The sequence below is a fragment of the Doryrhamphus excisus genome, linkage group LG13 (assembly GCF_037039965.1).
Source record: "Doryrhamphus excisus strain RoL-2023G ecotype Guam linkage group LG13, RoL_Dexc_Guam_v1.1, whole genome shotgun sequence".
Classification (NCBI taxonomy): domain Eukaryota; kingdom Metazoa; phylum Chordata; class Actinopteri; order Syngnathiformes; family Syngnathidae; genus Doryrhamphus; species Doryrhamphus excisus.
In genome coordinates, this window is record NC_136369.1 from 15,395,254 (window position 1) to 15,409,034 (window position 13,781).

General features: G+C 41.8%; 1 long non-coding RNA gene across 3 annotated transcripts in view; it reads right to left on the reverse strand.

Annotated features, from left to right (window-relative positions):
* Positions 1 to 13,781, reverse strand: part of LOC144901586 (uncharacterized) — a 78,943-nt gene that overhangs the window by 57,280 nt on the left and 7,882 nt on the right. The window contains exon 2 of one of the 3 annotated variants that reach the window (XR_013629640.1): positions 4,959 to 5,020. The exons of the other annotated variants lie outside the window; for them this stretch is intronic. This is a non-coding gene — a long non-coding RNA (uncharacterized LOC144901586). The remainder of the gene's footprint in view (positions 1 to 4,958; positions 5,021 to 13,781) is intronic. 3 annotated transcript variants of the gene reach the window in all.

Sequence of the window (13,781 nt, forward strand, 5' to 3'; positions counted from 1 at the left end):
ATCAAAACTCATTCATTCATTCATTTTCTATCGCTTATCCTCATGAGGGTCACAGGGGTGCTGGAGCCTATCCCAGTCTTGGGGCGAGAGGCGGGGTACACCCTGGACTGGTTGCCAGCCAATCACAGGGCACATATAAACAAACAACCATTCACACTCACATTCATACCTATGGACAATTTGGAGTGGCCAATTAACCTAGCATGTTTTTGGAATGTGGGAGGAAACCGGAGTACCCGGAGAAAACCCACGCATGCACGGGGAGAACATGCAAACTCCACACAGAGATGACCGAGGGTGGAATCGAACTCGGGTCTCCTAACTGTGTGGCCTGCACACGAACAAGACTTCTTATCCATTAATGGATTATATGATAATGATGAATAAAGATTATTATTATTGCCTGAATTTCTGAATTTCTTTAGTGTTAGTATTATTTATATTATATTATATTATATTATATTATATTATATTATATTATATTATATTATATTATATTATATTATATTATATTATATTATATTATATTATATTATATTATATTATATTATATTATATTATATTATATTATATTATATTATATTATATTATATTATATTTATTTATTTAAGATATGCCTTTATTTGTCCCTCAGTGAGGAAATTTGCAATTTTATTATATATATATATATATATATATATATATATATATATATATATATATATATATATATATATATATATATATATATATATATAATAAATATAGGGTTTTTTCCCCCAAAAATGTTATCACTGTTTTAATGCATACAAAGTTTTATGGCAAATGACAGAACTCCTGATAACAAACAATAGTCTCGTAGCAGTCTCAGTTCGCATAATATGGCCATTCTCATTCATTTGGAAATTTAAGTACATGACTTCCTGCTGGCCGGCTCACATGCATACAGCGGCATAGCGACCTTGTCCCTACCCCCCCCCCCCCAGCAAAAGTGACAGATGCTTAGTAATCTGTGTGAAAGGCAATCTGCCACTTAGTGGGATTGTTTCTGTTGCACCTTAAAAAAAGAGCCGACCAGCAGGCTCGCATTGAGCAACCAACCCCTGTAACTGCTGTCCTGGGACCTCAGGTGGACACAGCAGGTGACGGGTCACGACGTGTGGAACGAGGGAGGGTGTTCACACCTCAAGTGTCATAAAACAGTGGCGAGCCCCCCTCCCCCTGTGGAGTGTATTGTCTTAAAAACAGATGGCTGACATATTGACACGGAGCGGGAGAGATGATATGGTTGCAAAGTGCTTTAAAAGTGTGATGACCCTCCGACATATGGGAGCCTGATTAGCGCCGTCAGTGAAGAAGTTGTCAGGTGCTGTCAAACAGCTGTCTCGTCGGATGGCAGGAAATGCATCAATTAATTAACAACTTTAACAACAAAATTAACAACAAGTCAACCATTGCATGTCCGACATGATAGAGTGAAAATAATTTCTCCTCCCATTCTGTGTGGAAGTGGTAAGTTTTTGGCTTCTTTGTCGTTATATCCCACTCAGTTTGAAACAATTTCTTAAGTTTAGAATACAGTACATAAATTGGATATTAACGGGTTAGCTCGCTAAGTTGCTAATGATTAAAGCTATGGCTTTCTCTTGTGTCCCTGCAGTGATCCCGTAGCCTGCGTATTACAGTTGACTAATGTGGTGCAAACAAAGAATAATACGAGTCTAAAGGTGACTATAGGGGTGTTACTTTATGTCTACAGGGCTCTAATAATGGTAAAATAATTGCATTTAGAAATTCCTAAACTACAATTATTAACATTGAATCCTACTTGGTGGCACGGTGATCTAGTGGTTAGTGCGCAGACCTCACAGCTGGGAAACACGAGTTCAATCCCACCCTCGGCCATCTCTGTGTGGAGTTTGCGTGGTCTCCCCGTGCATGTGTGGGTCCATATTATATATTGACTCCAAATTGTCCATAGGTATGAATGTGAGTGTGAATGGTTGTTTGTCTATATGTGCCCTGTGAATGGCTGGCCACCAGTCCAGGGTGGACCACACCTCTCACCCGAAGACAGCTAGGATAGGCTCCAGCTCCCCATCCCCAACCCTCGTGAGGATAAGCGGTAGAAAATGAATGAATGCATGAATCCTACTTATGTAGGAATTCACTTATCATGGTCGGGTCTGGAACCAATTAATCACAATAAACGAAGGACGAAAGTAATTATGTTCTGATTGTGTTGTTAATTGGGCATCATGTGGCCTCTGAACCACAATGAGTGTGATACCCTTTCCCCGGTCGGTGCTGATCCACGGCAACACTGTCCGGCCTTGATGAATGTTTATATTTAAGAGAGGTTTTCAAGTTCAAAATCAATAGTTTGCAGAAGGTTCTGGATTTAAGTCTTGATTTTAGGCCTTTGTGCAGAGTTTTTACGATGTTAGTGTGAATTGTTTAGACTGGACTGACTGCTTGGCTGAGAACATGAAGATCAATAAAGACTACAGCTCTTGGACCAAAGGCTGAGACAATGTGAGCGTTCAGGCCAAGATGACATGGATGACAGCATCTTTATGTCGCCCTGCTCAGTGTAACGTGAGCAGCAGTTTCCTTTCCTCCCTTCCACCTACGGCAGCAGTAAAAGCATCTGTATCATAACGCCCAAACGTGACAAAATGATATGTTTAACCATCGCCTGCCTATTTATGAGGCACAATAGCCACCCTGGATGGGTTTCCTCCCAGTGTGAAATGACAGATTCTCTTGCTTTCTTTGCAGAGTGGCCCGCTCGGCTCATTGCTCCTCTTCAAAAGGTGGCGACCGTGTCACCTGTGTGGAACGTGAAGACCTGTCAAATATAGAATTTCACAGCGCGCCTCTCTCTCTCTCTCACTCCCCCTCATTCACGCTTATGATTGCTTTGTTTCCTGGACACATTTCCATAAGGGATGGGAAGGTGGGACCCAGGCTTTATAAATGAGCTGCTACTTTGTCAACACTGGAGTGGGGTTATCTCAAGCAGCGGCAGAAAGATGGATGGTGTGAGATCATAATCAGTATAGTGACATATACTGTAGTCGTGACATATAGACACTGTATTTATGGAGGAATGTAATAGATTACAGCAGGCTGTTGGAGAATTGACTTATGACTAATTTGCTCATTGTTTGGCTTCCACCGTCTAATGGCGGAAACTATTCTCAGTTGGATTCAAAAGGTACCAGGTTATAGGTTATAGTTTTTGACTGCAATTCTACATTTTGTTACTGCATAGGTTATTGTTTTTGATGTATACATCAAATACAAATATATTTACACTTATTTTGAACAGCACCTGCCACTTTTATATTTATATTGTTATTCCTTGTTTTATTTTTATCCTTTTCCTTATTCTTATTTCTACTTTCTACAAAATGCATCGTGGAGTTGCACTCAAATTTCATTGTATGCAATACAATGACAATAAAGGCGATTCTGATTCAATATTAACATTAAATGTATGGATATGTGACTTATTAAAATTTTGGTCATTGTATATTGACGTTTGGTTAAAGATATTGTTCACCACTTGCAGCATTGAGGTAGCACTAGCAGGTAATGTAACCTTGCGTAATAATGTTAATAAAAATATGAAATATTTTAATATTTTAATTCACAATTAAAATGCACAACAATGCTATATTGTGGTTGAACAAGGCCTGTACTTGGTGAAAAATATGCAAAACAAATCAATGAATTTTGAATTTTGAATGAAGTATTTTCAAGTATAAAAATGGCTACATGAAGGCTACATGAATGGACTGGTCGCACAATTTGGAGTCGCCAATTAACCTAGCATGTTTTTGGAATGTGGGAGGAAACCGGAGTACCCGGAGAAAACCCACGCATGCACGGGGAGAACATGCAAACTCCACACAGAGATGGCTGATGGTGGAATTGAACCCTGGTCTCCTAACTGTGAGGTCTGTGTGCTAACCACTCGATGGCCGTGCCGCCCCATACTGTACATATGAAACCAAATTTTCCCTTTTCCTCAGGCAGCGAGACAGATGCACTGTTTGATGAGTGAAGGCCCGGAGGGGGGGTCACAAGGGAGGAGCGCGGGGGGGGGGGCTCAGATCATGGGGTCCCATTCCTTCTCCAGCCTTTTCAATTAAGCCACTGCACCCCGGCAACAATTTATGAACGTGACCTTCCGACTCTCCGGCTCCCGCACTCAGCCCTGGAAGCCCCCTTCAATACCCTCACGCTCACTCTTTGACCCCTCCACTTCCAATACACACACAACCCAAGTTGACAATACAAATCGAATGTCAACACATGCAAAAAGCACGTGTGTATTATGTATGAACTCATACAGGCGCAAATACACGGAGGTGTTCACATTGCGGGGTCAGTGGTTATTCTTCAGCAGAGGCTCAAAGGTGAGTAATAAAAAAATCCAATACAGTAAATGCACGGGGTCAGCGGCGTATCAATATATAATACCGAAAGGGGACAAATGACACGCCATAAGCCGATGGAGAGCGATTGAATTCTCTGTTTCTCGCTATCTGTGAATGCATCAATCTGCGGCTGTTGATAATTGAATTAAGAAGGAGACGTGATTAACAAGTTCTTCAAACAAGGCGGAATTGCCTGCAATCTGATGCCCCGAGACCTTGATGGGCGTCTTAGCGGGGCAAAACTATTTGTGACGTCTCCGCAGTTCAGCCAGCTGTCTTCATTTTAATTAAAAATCTTTCACGGGTGTAAGAGTTATGGAAGGTGCAGCTAAGGCTTCTGGCAGCAGCCCCAATGAAATACCACATAACAAATTATGTGTAAGCAACGGCTACATCAATCCCGTGTGACAGAGGATGCGACCCCCCCCTCGCCCCAAAAAGGTGTGCAGTAAATGCCTGCAACTTCATTGAAACTATGAAACTTTATTTGATATTATGGGACATGCTGTCATTAACCGTAGCTCAACTTACTTTACTGCTGAGATGCTTGACTTTGGCGACGACCGTGGGCCGTGGCTTGACTTTTATTCAACCTGAAAACACATGGAGTCAAACATTGTTTGATGCTACGACTACGAGATTGTTAAACCTTTAATTGTACGGCGTCCATTATATTTCTGTGTCTGCACGGGACGCATTTAATAGCCTCTCAGTTTAAATAACAGGTTTGTTTTGGCACCAACCTTCTAAGTAGACTTGCTAGTATTCTGGATTCATTCATTCATTTTCTACCGCTTTTTTCTTTGGGCGAGAGGCGGGGTACACCCTGGACTGGTCGCCAGCAGGAGAAAACCCAGAAAACATGCAGACTCCACACAGAGATGACCAGGTGGAATTGAACTCCGGTGCTTGCTGTGAGGCCTGTAAGCTAACCACTCGCTTATCCTCACAACGGTCGCGGGGGTGCTGGAGCCTATCCCAGCTGTCTTCGGGCGAGAGGCGGGGCACACCCTGGACTGGTCGCCAGCCAATCACAGGGCACATATAGACAAACAACCATTCACACTCACATTCATACCTATGGACAATTTGGAGTGGCCAATTAACCTAGCATGTTTTTGGAATGTGGGAGGAAACCGGAGTACCCGGAGAAAACCCACGCATGCACGGGGAGATCATGCAAACTCCACACAGAGATGTCTGATGGTGGAATCGAACCGGGGTCTCCTAGCTGTGAGGCCTGCGTGCTAACCACTCACCACCATGCAGCCCATTAGTAAACCAATTGCAAGGAAAAAATTCCACATTACTTCAGAGTCTGAATCTTCCGTGTACCTCACTAAGATTCAGTGAGCAGTGGTGGGGGAAGGGTCCGTGGGGGCTCAAAGCAAGAAATTAATGAGGCCCCCACCCCATCTGTGGAAACCGGAAAAAATGTATTTTTGGCACACAATCTCTGGGATAACTCATCTTCATCGTGTCTCTAGGAGACAGCTAGGAGACCAGGGTTCAATTCCCACCCTCGGCCATCTCTGTGTGGAGTTTGCATGTTCTACCCGTGCATGCGTGGGTTTTCTCCGGGTACTCCGGGAATGGCCTCTCGCCCGAAGACAGCTGGGATAGGCTCCAGCACCCCCCGCGACCCTCGTGAGGAAAAAGCGGTAGAAAATGAATGAATGAATGAATTTCCGTCCCCCAGTGAGGGCATGCCAGAAAATAAGTTAACTTAAACCAAAATCTCATGATATAAACAAAAGTACGTGATTGGCACTTTTTGTTATCGCCTTGGCTAAATATTATAATTTTTCTCATTTGTAGCAAACATATTGAAGGGACAGTATTATGACAATGTGTTAAAAAAAATGTCACCAGTGGAAAATTTGCACCATATTTTTACGATCACATGATCACAATGCAGGCACCCATTTCCAAATTAATTAAGAAATCACCTCTGATCTCATTCCTTATTATGTCACGTCTGCTCTTGAGAGTGAAGATTAAACCAGAAAAAAAACAACCCTATTTTTTACCTCCAATTAAAATGACTATGTATGGATAGAGAAGCTATATTTGCAAATCATTTTAAATACCAATGACTGAGACGTAACAGTCTGACCTCGCTAACAGTTACACTTTATCTTGCCTCAGATGACATCACCTGGCACACATTTAACATCTCAAACGCGTCACTTTTTACAGCGGGCAATTAACTGTCCTTTTACTATATGCAAAATAAAAGCGGCTTTAACCCAACTGTTGCACTTTGTCGTCGTTATTCAAGTTCACAGCACTGAAACCAGTACTCAGTACTCCCCTGCTTCTCCCTAATGGAGTGGGTTCCATCTATGACACCATAACTCACGCATATCTCAACTAGAGCTATTGTGATCTTCATTTCATTTCATCAGCATCATTAACACACACAGGATGTCCACTAGTCTCCGTCAAATAATTCATAAATAATTTATCATACTGCAAACAGTGTACCTTAACCAGGGTCATTGCGGAATCCAGCATGGGCGCTTGTCATGACCCAGGTGGGCCAGCAAGAGAGGAAGTAATGAATTAGAGTGGAGTTGGGAAGACATAAGAGATTAGGCAGCGGAGAGGGCTCCAAGGCGAGGAGCGCCTGCGAGGTCAGGGGTCAGGCATATACCACAGACGATTGTCAGGCAACCTCAGCATGTTTATTCAAGGGGCAGTTAGATGTGCTTACTGTTGGGGAGGGATAGAGAAGAAATGAAGAAGGTTTTACTGCAAAGCCAATAGCTTGTCCACTTACAAATGTTGCCTGTCCTCCACAGATGCGATAAATCACTTCCTGTATCGTGTTGGCATGCGCTCGCGCTGGACACAACATTAAGTACAGCTGCGCAAAGTAAAAGCTTCAAACATGGTGCTGTCACAAAGATAATAATTAACATTAACGGAGCTCATCATTGTGCTGCTAATTAATGTTAATATTATTATTATCGCTCAGATATCAGAATTTTTCATTCATTCATTCATTTTCTACCGCTTTTTCCTCACAAGGTCCGCGGGGGTGCTGGAGCCTATCCCAGCTGTCTTTGGTTATAGCTGTCTGTTATACAAGTAATGGTAATGGTTTTATTTCATTTGAACATGCATCAGATTACAATTGAATGCATCCCATAATCAGTTCACATTTCCACATGCCCAAAAGGAGTAGGAAGAAGCAAAGCTTATTAAATCCTACCCCTGCATCTGGTACTTTTACAATCAGTAACTGTTGCATTTGTTCACTTCCTGCTTTCTTTAATTTAATTTAATTTAATTTAATTTAATTTAATTTAATTTAATTTAATTTAATTTAATTTAATTTAATTTAATTTAATTTAATTTAATTTAATTTTATGACCATACAGTGACATAATGGGTAGCATAATAACTGTCCATATACTGATATATATAGCAGGTGGAAGACCATTTACGGTTGACTTGTTTGCAAGTTATAACATAATATTTATTATTATTTATTATTATTTATTATTATTTATTATTATTTATTATTATTTATTATTATTTATTATTATTATTTATTATTATTTATTATTATTTATTATTGTTTATTATTTATTATTATTATTCATTATTATTTATTATTATATAATATTTGGTCATCAGCATCGCCAGATTTCAAATCAGTGCATCTCATGAATGCTTTTTTTTTACCCACCCGCACACGTTAAAAGGTGCATGAATGTGATTCTACCGATGCCCACAATGAAACCAACACCCTAAAGTCATTATCCAAGTTCAAACATGTTGCTCAATCAGTTAACCGATTAATTATTAAAATTTCCACCCTAGTTTTAACAAACAATGAAGGCATGGTCAACTCTGATTATGAAGCCACAGCATCGGCAGCAGACTGGCATCATCTCAAAGTGTTTACTCTAAAACTAAACATTTTCTTTCCACAGCCGGCCGATCGCCCTGTGCTTGTCCTTCACGTGTTGATAAGTCAGTTCCTATAAATCTGTGATCTTCAAACAATGCCGAGCTTCCAGGAATCTCAGCCGCAGACTCTGATCAGCGAGACAAACAGCATCCTGACTCATGCTCAGTCAATAACAAAAGACCTTCACCGACCGTCCACTTTGTTGCGCTGACACATCCACAGTCTTAGTCATACGGTGAAACATTAGCCCGCGCAACCGCCTGTCAACGTCGTAAATATCACTTGTGGAGTCTGAGTAAACTTCCCACACGAGACACATTTGTTGTGATGTCATTTTAGTCAATGATGACCACAAGTGCGTATGCGCTCGATAACCTCATCTATCATCTTTCTGGAAATGTTTTTTAAACAAATTAGGGTCATTTTTTCTGGATATTCAAGTCATTACAAAGATAAATACTCAAAATATTCATTCATTCATTTTCTACTGCTTATCCTCACAAGGGTTGTCGGGGGTGCTGGAGCCTATCCCAGCTGTCTTACAGCGAGAGGCAGGGTACACCCTGGGCTGGTCGCCAGCCAATCACAGGGCACATGTAGACAAACAGGGAGAATTAAACGACTGTACAATAAAACTTAAATAAAGTAAAATTGTAGCCTATCCCAGCTGTCTTCAGGCAAGAGGCGGGGTACACCCTGGACTGGTCGCCAGCAAACAACCATTCACACTCACATTCATACCTATGGACAATTTGGAGTCGGCAATTAACCTAGCATGTTTTTGGAATGTGGGAGGAAACCGGAGTACCCGGAGAAAACCCAGAAAACATGCAAACTCCACACAGAGGTGACCTGGTGGAATTGAACTTCGGTGCTTGCTGTGAGGCCTGTATACTAACCACTTGTTCACTGTGCAGCCTACTCCAAATATTCATTCATTCATTTTCTACCACTTATCCGCACAAGGGTCACGGGGGTGCTGGAGCCTATCCCAGCTGTCTTCGGGCGAGAGGCGCGGTACACCCTGGACTGGTGGCCAGCCAATCACAGGGCACATATAGACAAACAACCATTCACACTCACATTCATACCTATGGACAATTTGGAGTCGCCAATTAACCTAGCATGTTTTTGGAATGTGGGAGGAAACCGGAGTACCCGGAGAAAACCCACGCATGCACGGGGAGAACATGCAAACTCCACACAGAGATGGCTGAGGGTGGAATTGAACTCGGGTCTCCTAGATGTGAGCCCTGCGCGCTAACCGCTGGTCCGCAGTGCATCCCAGTAATGAGTTATTATTTTTCACAGAGATGGCCGAGGGTGGAATTGAACTCCGGTGCTCGCTGTGAGGCCTGTACGCTAACCACTCCACCACCGTACAGCCACCGAACTATTTACAGTAAAGTGCATACAGCTCTTTCTCTCTCAAATTGAAGGTTGTGGGTTTGAGCACCAGTTTCCGGTAAGTCATCCTTAAAGGTAGAAAAGATAATATAATAATATTTATTTAAACATGAAATAAATCATGGTATCAGGTGCATTTTTTACCTTCAACTTAAATTACCAAATACGGTTTCCGATGTAAAATAAAGCAAAAAAAGTAGACATCTGTTTGCCTGCTAACTCAATCTATGCACCAGCCTTTTGTTCTCATATGGTCATTTTTCAAAAATCCCAGTCAAAAAGCTGGACGGCCGCATCAGGAGCGTCGTGACCTCTGCGCGAGGCGGCAGCTAATGTCAATTAAACAGAGTGGCTCAATGCCGGTGACCTGTAGATGATCTCTGGTGTCGGCTGTAGGCCAAGGTCATGCCACAGAGTTAACAAGATTTGATCCTGGGAGCTCTCTATCGCACTGTCCTCGCCTCTCTGCTTATCCTATCTATATTTCACTGTCAGATTTTTTTTTTTTTTTTTTAGCTGTAGACTCTCTTTGTCTCCCCATCGTCTTCCTGTGTGTCCAGGATGGCTTTAATCAACAAAATGCCTGGTGACATTCGATCACCCGTTCCATTTTACTCCCTCTTAGATAAATGCCCCCCTTGTTTTGATTTGTAGCCCCCTTGTCTCTTGTATGCATGTAAACCTCATTCATTCATCATTCTGCTCGCTTCACGTTGTCTTAAATGTACTCAAATACTCATTTAAATATGCATATGCCAAAATCCAATATATCTAACTATAAATCACACTGCTCTTCACTGCGGGACTGCTATGCAACGACAATGTTTACCATTCATTCAATGATGTGTAATAGATAAAATTACCATGACAAAGTGCACAGTTTTGTTATGAGGCAACAACATTAACTCATGAATACTTCAAGTTGCTCTTTTTATTTTGATTATGAACCAATTACGCTACATAACAACAAATTAGGGAAGCTGCTGGTTCCAATACGATCCTCCACGAGTCAGATTGAACGATACCGATCACATGGATTAATCGTGCATTTTTAAATTAATTTAGGATTAGTCATTAGATCATTCTGTTCATCTTCTATGCCGCTTATCATCACTCGGGTCACGGGTATGCTGGAGCCTATCCCCGCAAGCCAATTTCTTGCCTTTATTTTGTGAAACAATGTTTGTATGGGGCTGTACATCGGACGAGTGGTTAGCACACAGGCCTCACAGCTAGGAGACCCGAGTTCAATTCCCCTCCTCGGCCATCTCTGTGAGTAGGCAGACATTAATAAATAGATAAATATATGTATAATACGTATTTGAAGATTCAAATTGTAAGGTGATTTATTGTGAGGGACTACCAGAACATGTGTGGCAACTATATCATAAAAAATAATTAATCACGCCTTGAAGCAACAAGCATAGAAATAGGAGTTCAGAACCTTCAGAAAGATTATAAACAATATACTACTTTTGATCCCTCAATTTACATGAAAAAATGACCATGATAACAAATATTACAGGTCTCATGTTTAAACAAATATTTATTGAAATGTAAACACTGAACACAGTAGAATTTAGCTTGCTTAAGCACACATTTAAATATTAACATTATCAACTTTAAAAGGAATAAATATTCAACCATGTGCAAAACATTTCTGTCGTACTTTAAATTTATCTAGCATCTGGGGGCGGGGTACCGCGACTATGTGTGTTGTAGGGTCCTCTGCTGCCTGACTGTAAATCGGCCGATACCGATACAAGGAAAAAACGGAAATATCGGCCCGATACATATATCAGCCGGCCGATGTATCGGTCGATCCTTAGTCACCGTCATAAGGCTGGACACACAACCACTCATTAAACAACCACTCATTAAACAACCACTCTGTAAATCAAGAAGAGTACCTGCTGATGCTTCGCTTAATCACTCAAGCTCGGTATAATAACTATTCAGCTCAATAACAATACTTTATTATGAAGTAGATGAAAAATCACATTTGCCAATAAAGCTGCCATAATAATAAACTAACCAGCAGAGGGGGTAAGTAAAATGTTGACACGAACAGAGCAAGTAAGGAAGTATAGTGGTGGTCTTATCAACTGCATCAGCATCAGAGGCTGTGCAGGTCTAACTTGGATGATGTGATTATCTGCTCCACTGGCCTTGCTCCCTTGACTGGAACACATTAGTAACCTGGCTGCTACTCCGATACTCTCTCATATCACTGTGACTGTGTGCGTCGATGTGTCTGTTATTGTGGAAACGACAGGATTTGGACATCACATTCAGGTTTGACTGCAAAGATTGAGGGATTAGTACTAAATTGCAGAGAGGTTTGGGTCAAATAAAGTGTCTGGTGAGATTACGAAGGAAATCTAAAGCCTAGTTTACACTATGGTATACAATTTTGGTGGTAAACATGAAGCATGTGTAATACGTGCAGAGCTGTGTGTAATGTTGATATTTGAAGTGTGTAACTGTCATACAAGAAAATATGTTTACTGGTGTTATTATTCATTAATTCATTCATTTTCTACCGTCTATCGGTCGTGGGGGTGCTGGAGCCTATTCCAGCTGTCTTTGGCCGAGAGAGAGAGGCGGGGTACACCCTGGACTGGTTGCCAGCCAATCACAGGGCACATATAGACAAACAACCATTCACACTCACATTCCTACCTATGGACAATTTGGGGTCGCCAATTAACCTAGCATGTTTTTGGAATGTGGGAGGAAACCGGAGTACCCGGAAAACCCACACATGCACAGGGAGAACATGCAAACTCCACACAGAAATGGCCGAGGGTGGAATTGAACTCTGGTCTCCTAGCTGTAAGGCCTGCTCTCTAACCACTCATTCACCGTGCAGCCCTTTTAAATAATACACGAGCAAAAGAAAATTCAACCACTGTACAATAAAACTAAAATAAAGTAAAATTTTAGCCTATCCCAGCTGTCTTCAGGCGGGAGGCGGGGTACACCTTGGACTGGTCGCCAGCCAATCACAGGGCACATATAGACAAACAACCATTCACACTCACATTCATACCTATGGACAATTTGGGGTCGCCAATTAACCTAGAATGTTTTTGGAATGTGGGAGGAAACCGGAGTACCCGGAAAACCCACACATGCACAGGGAGAACATGCAAACTCCACACAGAAATGGCCGAGGGTGGAATTGAACTCTGGTCTCCTAGCTGTAAGGCCTGCTTGCTAACCACTCATCCACCGTGCAGCCCTTTTAAATAATACACGAGCAAAAGAAAATTCAACCACTGTACAATAAAACTAAAATAAAGTAAAATTTTAGCCTATCCCAGCTGTCTTCAGGCGGGAGGCGGGGTACACCTTGGACTGGTCGCCAGCCAATCACAGGGCACATATAGACAAACAACCATTCACACTCACATTCATACCTATGGACAATTTGGGGTCGCCAATTAACCTAGAATGTTTTTGGAATGTGGGAGGAAACCGGAGTACCCGGAAAACCCACACATGCACAGGGAGAACATGCAAACTCCACACAGAAATGGCCGAGGGTGGAATTGAACTCTGGTCTCCTAGCTGTAAGGCCTGCTTGCTAACCACTCATCCACCGTGCAGCCCTTTTAAATAATACACGAGCAAAAGAAATTTCAACCACTGTACAATAAAACTAAAATAAAGTAAAATTTTAGCCTATCCCAGCTGTCTTCAGGCGGGAGGCGGGGTACACCTTGGACTGGTTGCCAGCCAATCACAGGGCACACTCACAATTCACACTCACATTCATATCTATGGACAATTTGGAGTCGCCAATTAATCTAGCATGTTTTTGGAATGTGGAAGGAAACCGGAGTCGTCGGCGAAAACCCAGAAAACCTGCAAACTCCACACAGAGATGACCGAGTGAGAGTGGAATTGAACTCGGGTCTCCTAGCTGCGAGGCCTGCACGCTAACCACTTGTCCGTTAATATGAACACCTAAAAATCTACTGCCTTAACTTGAAAAATATATATATATATTTTGAATAAGT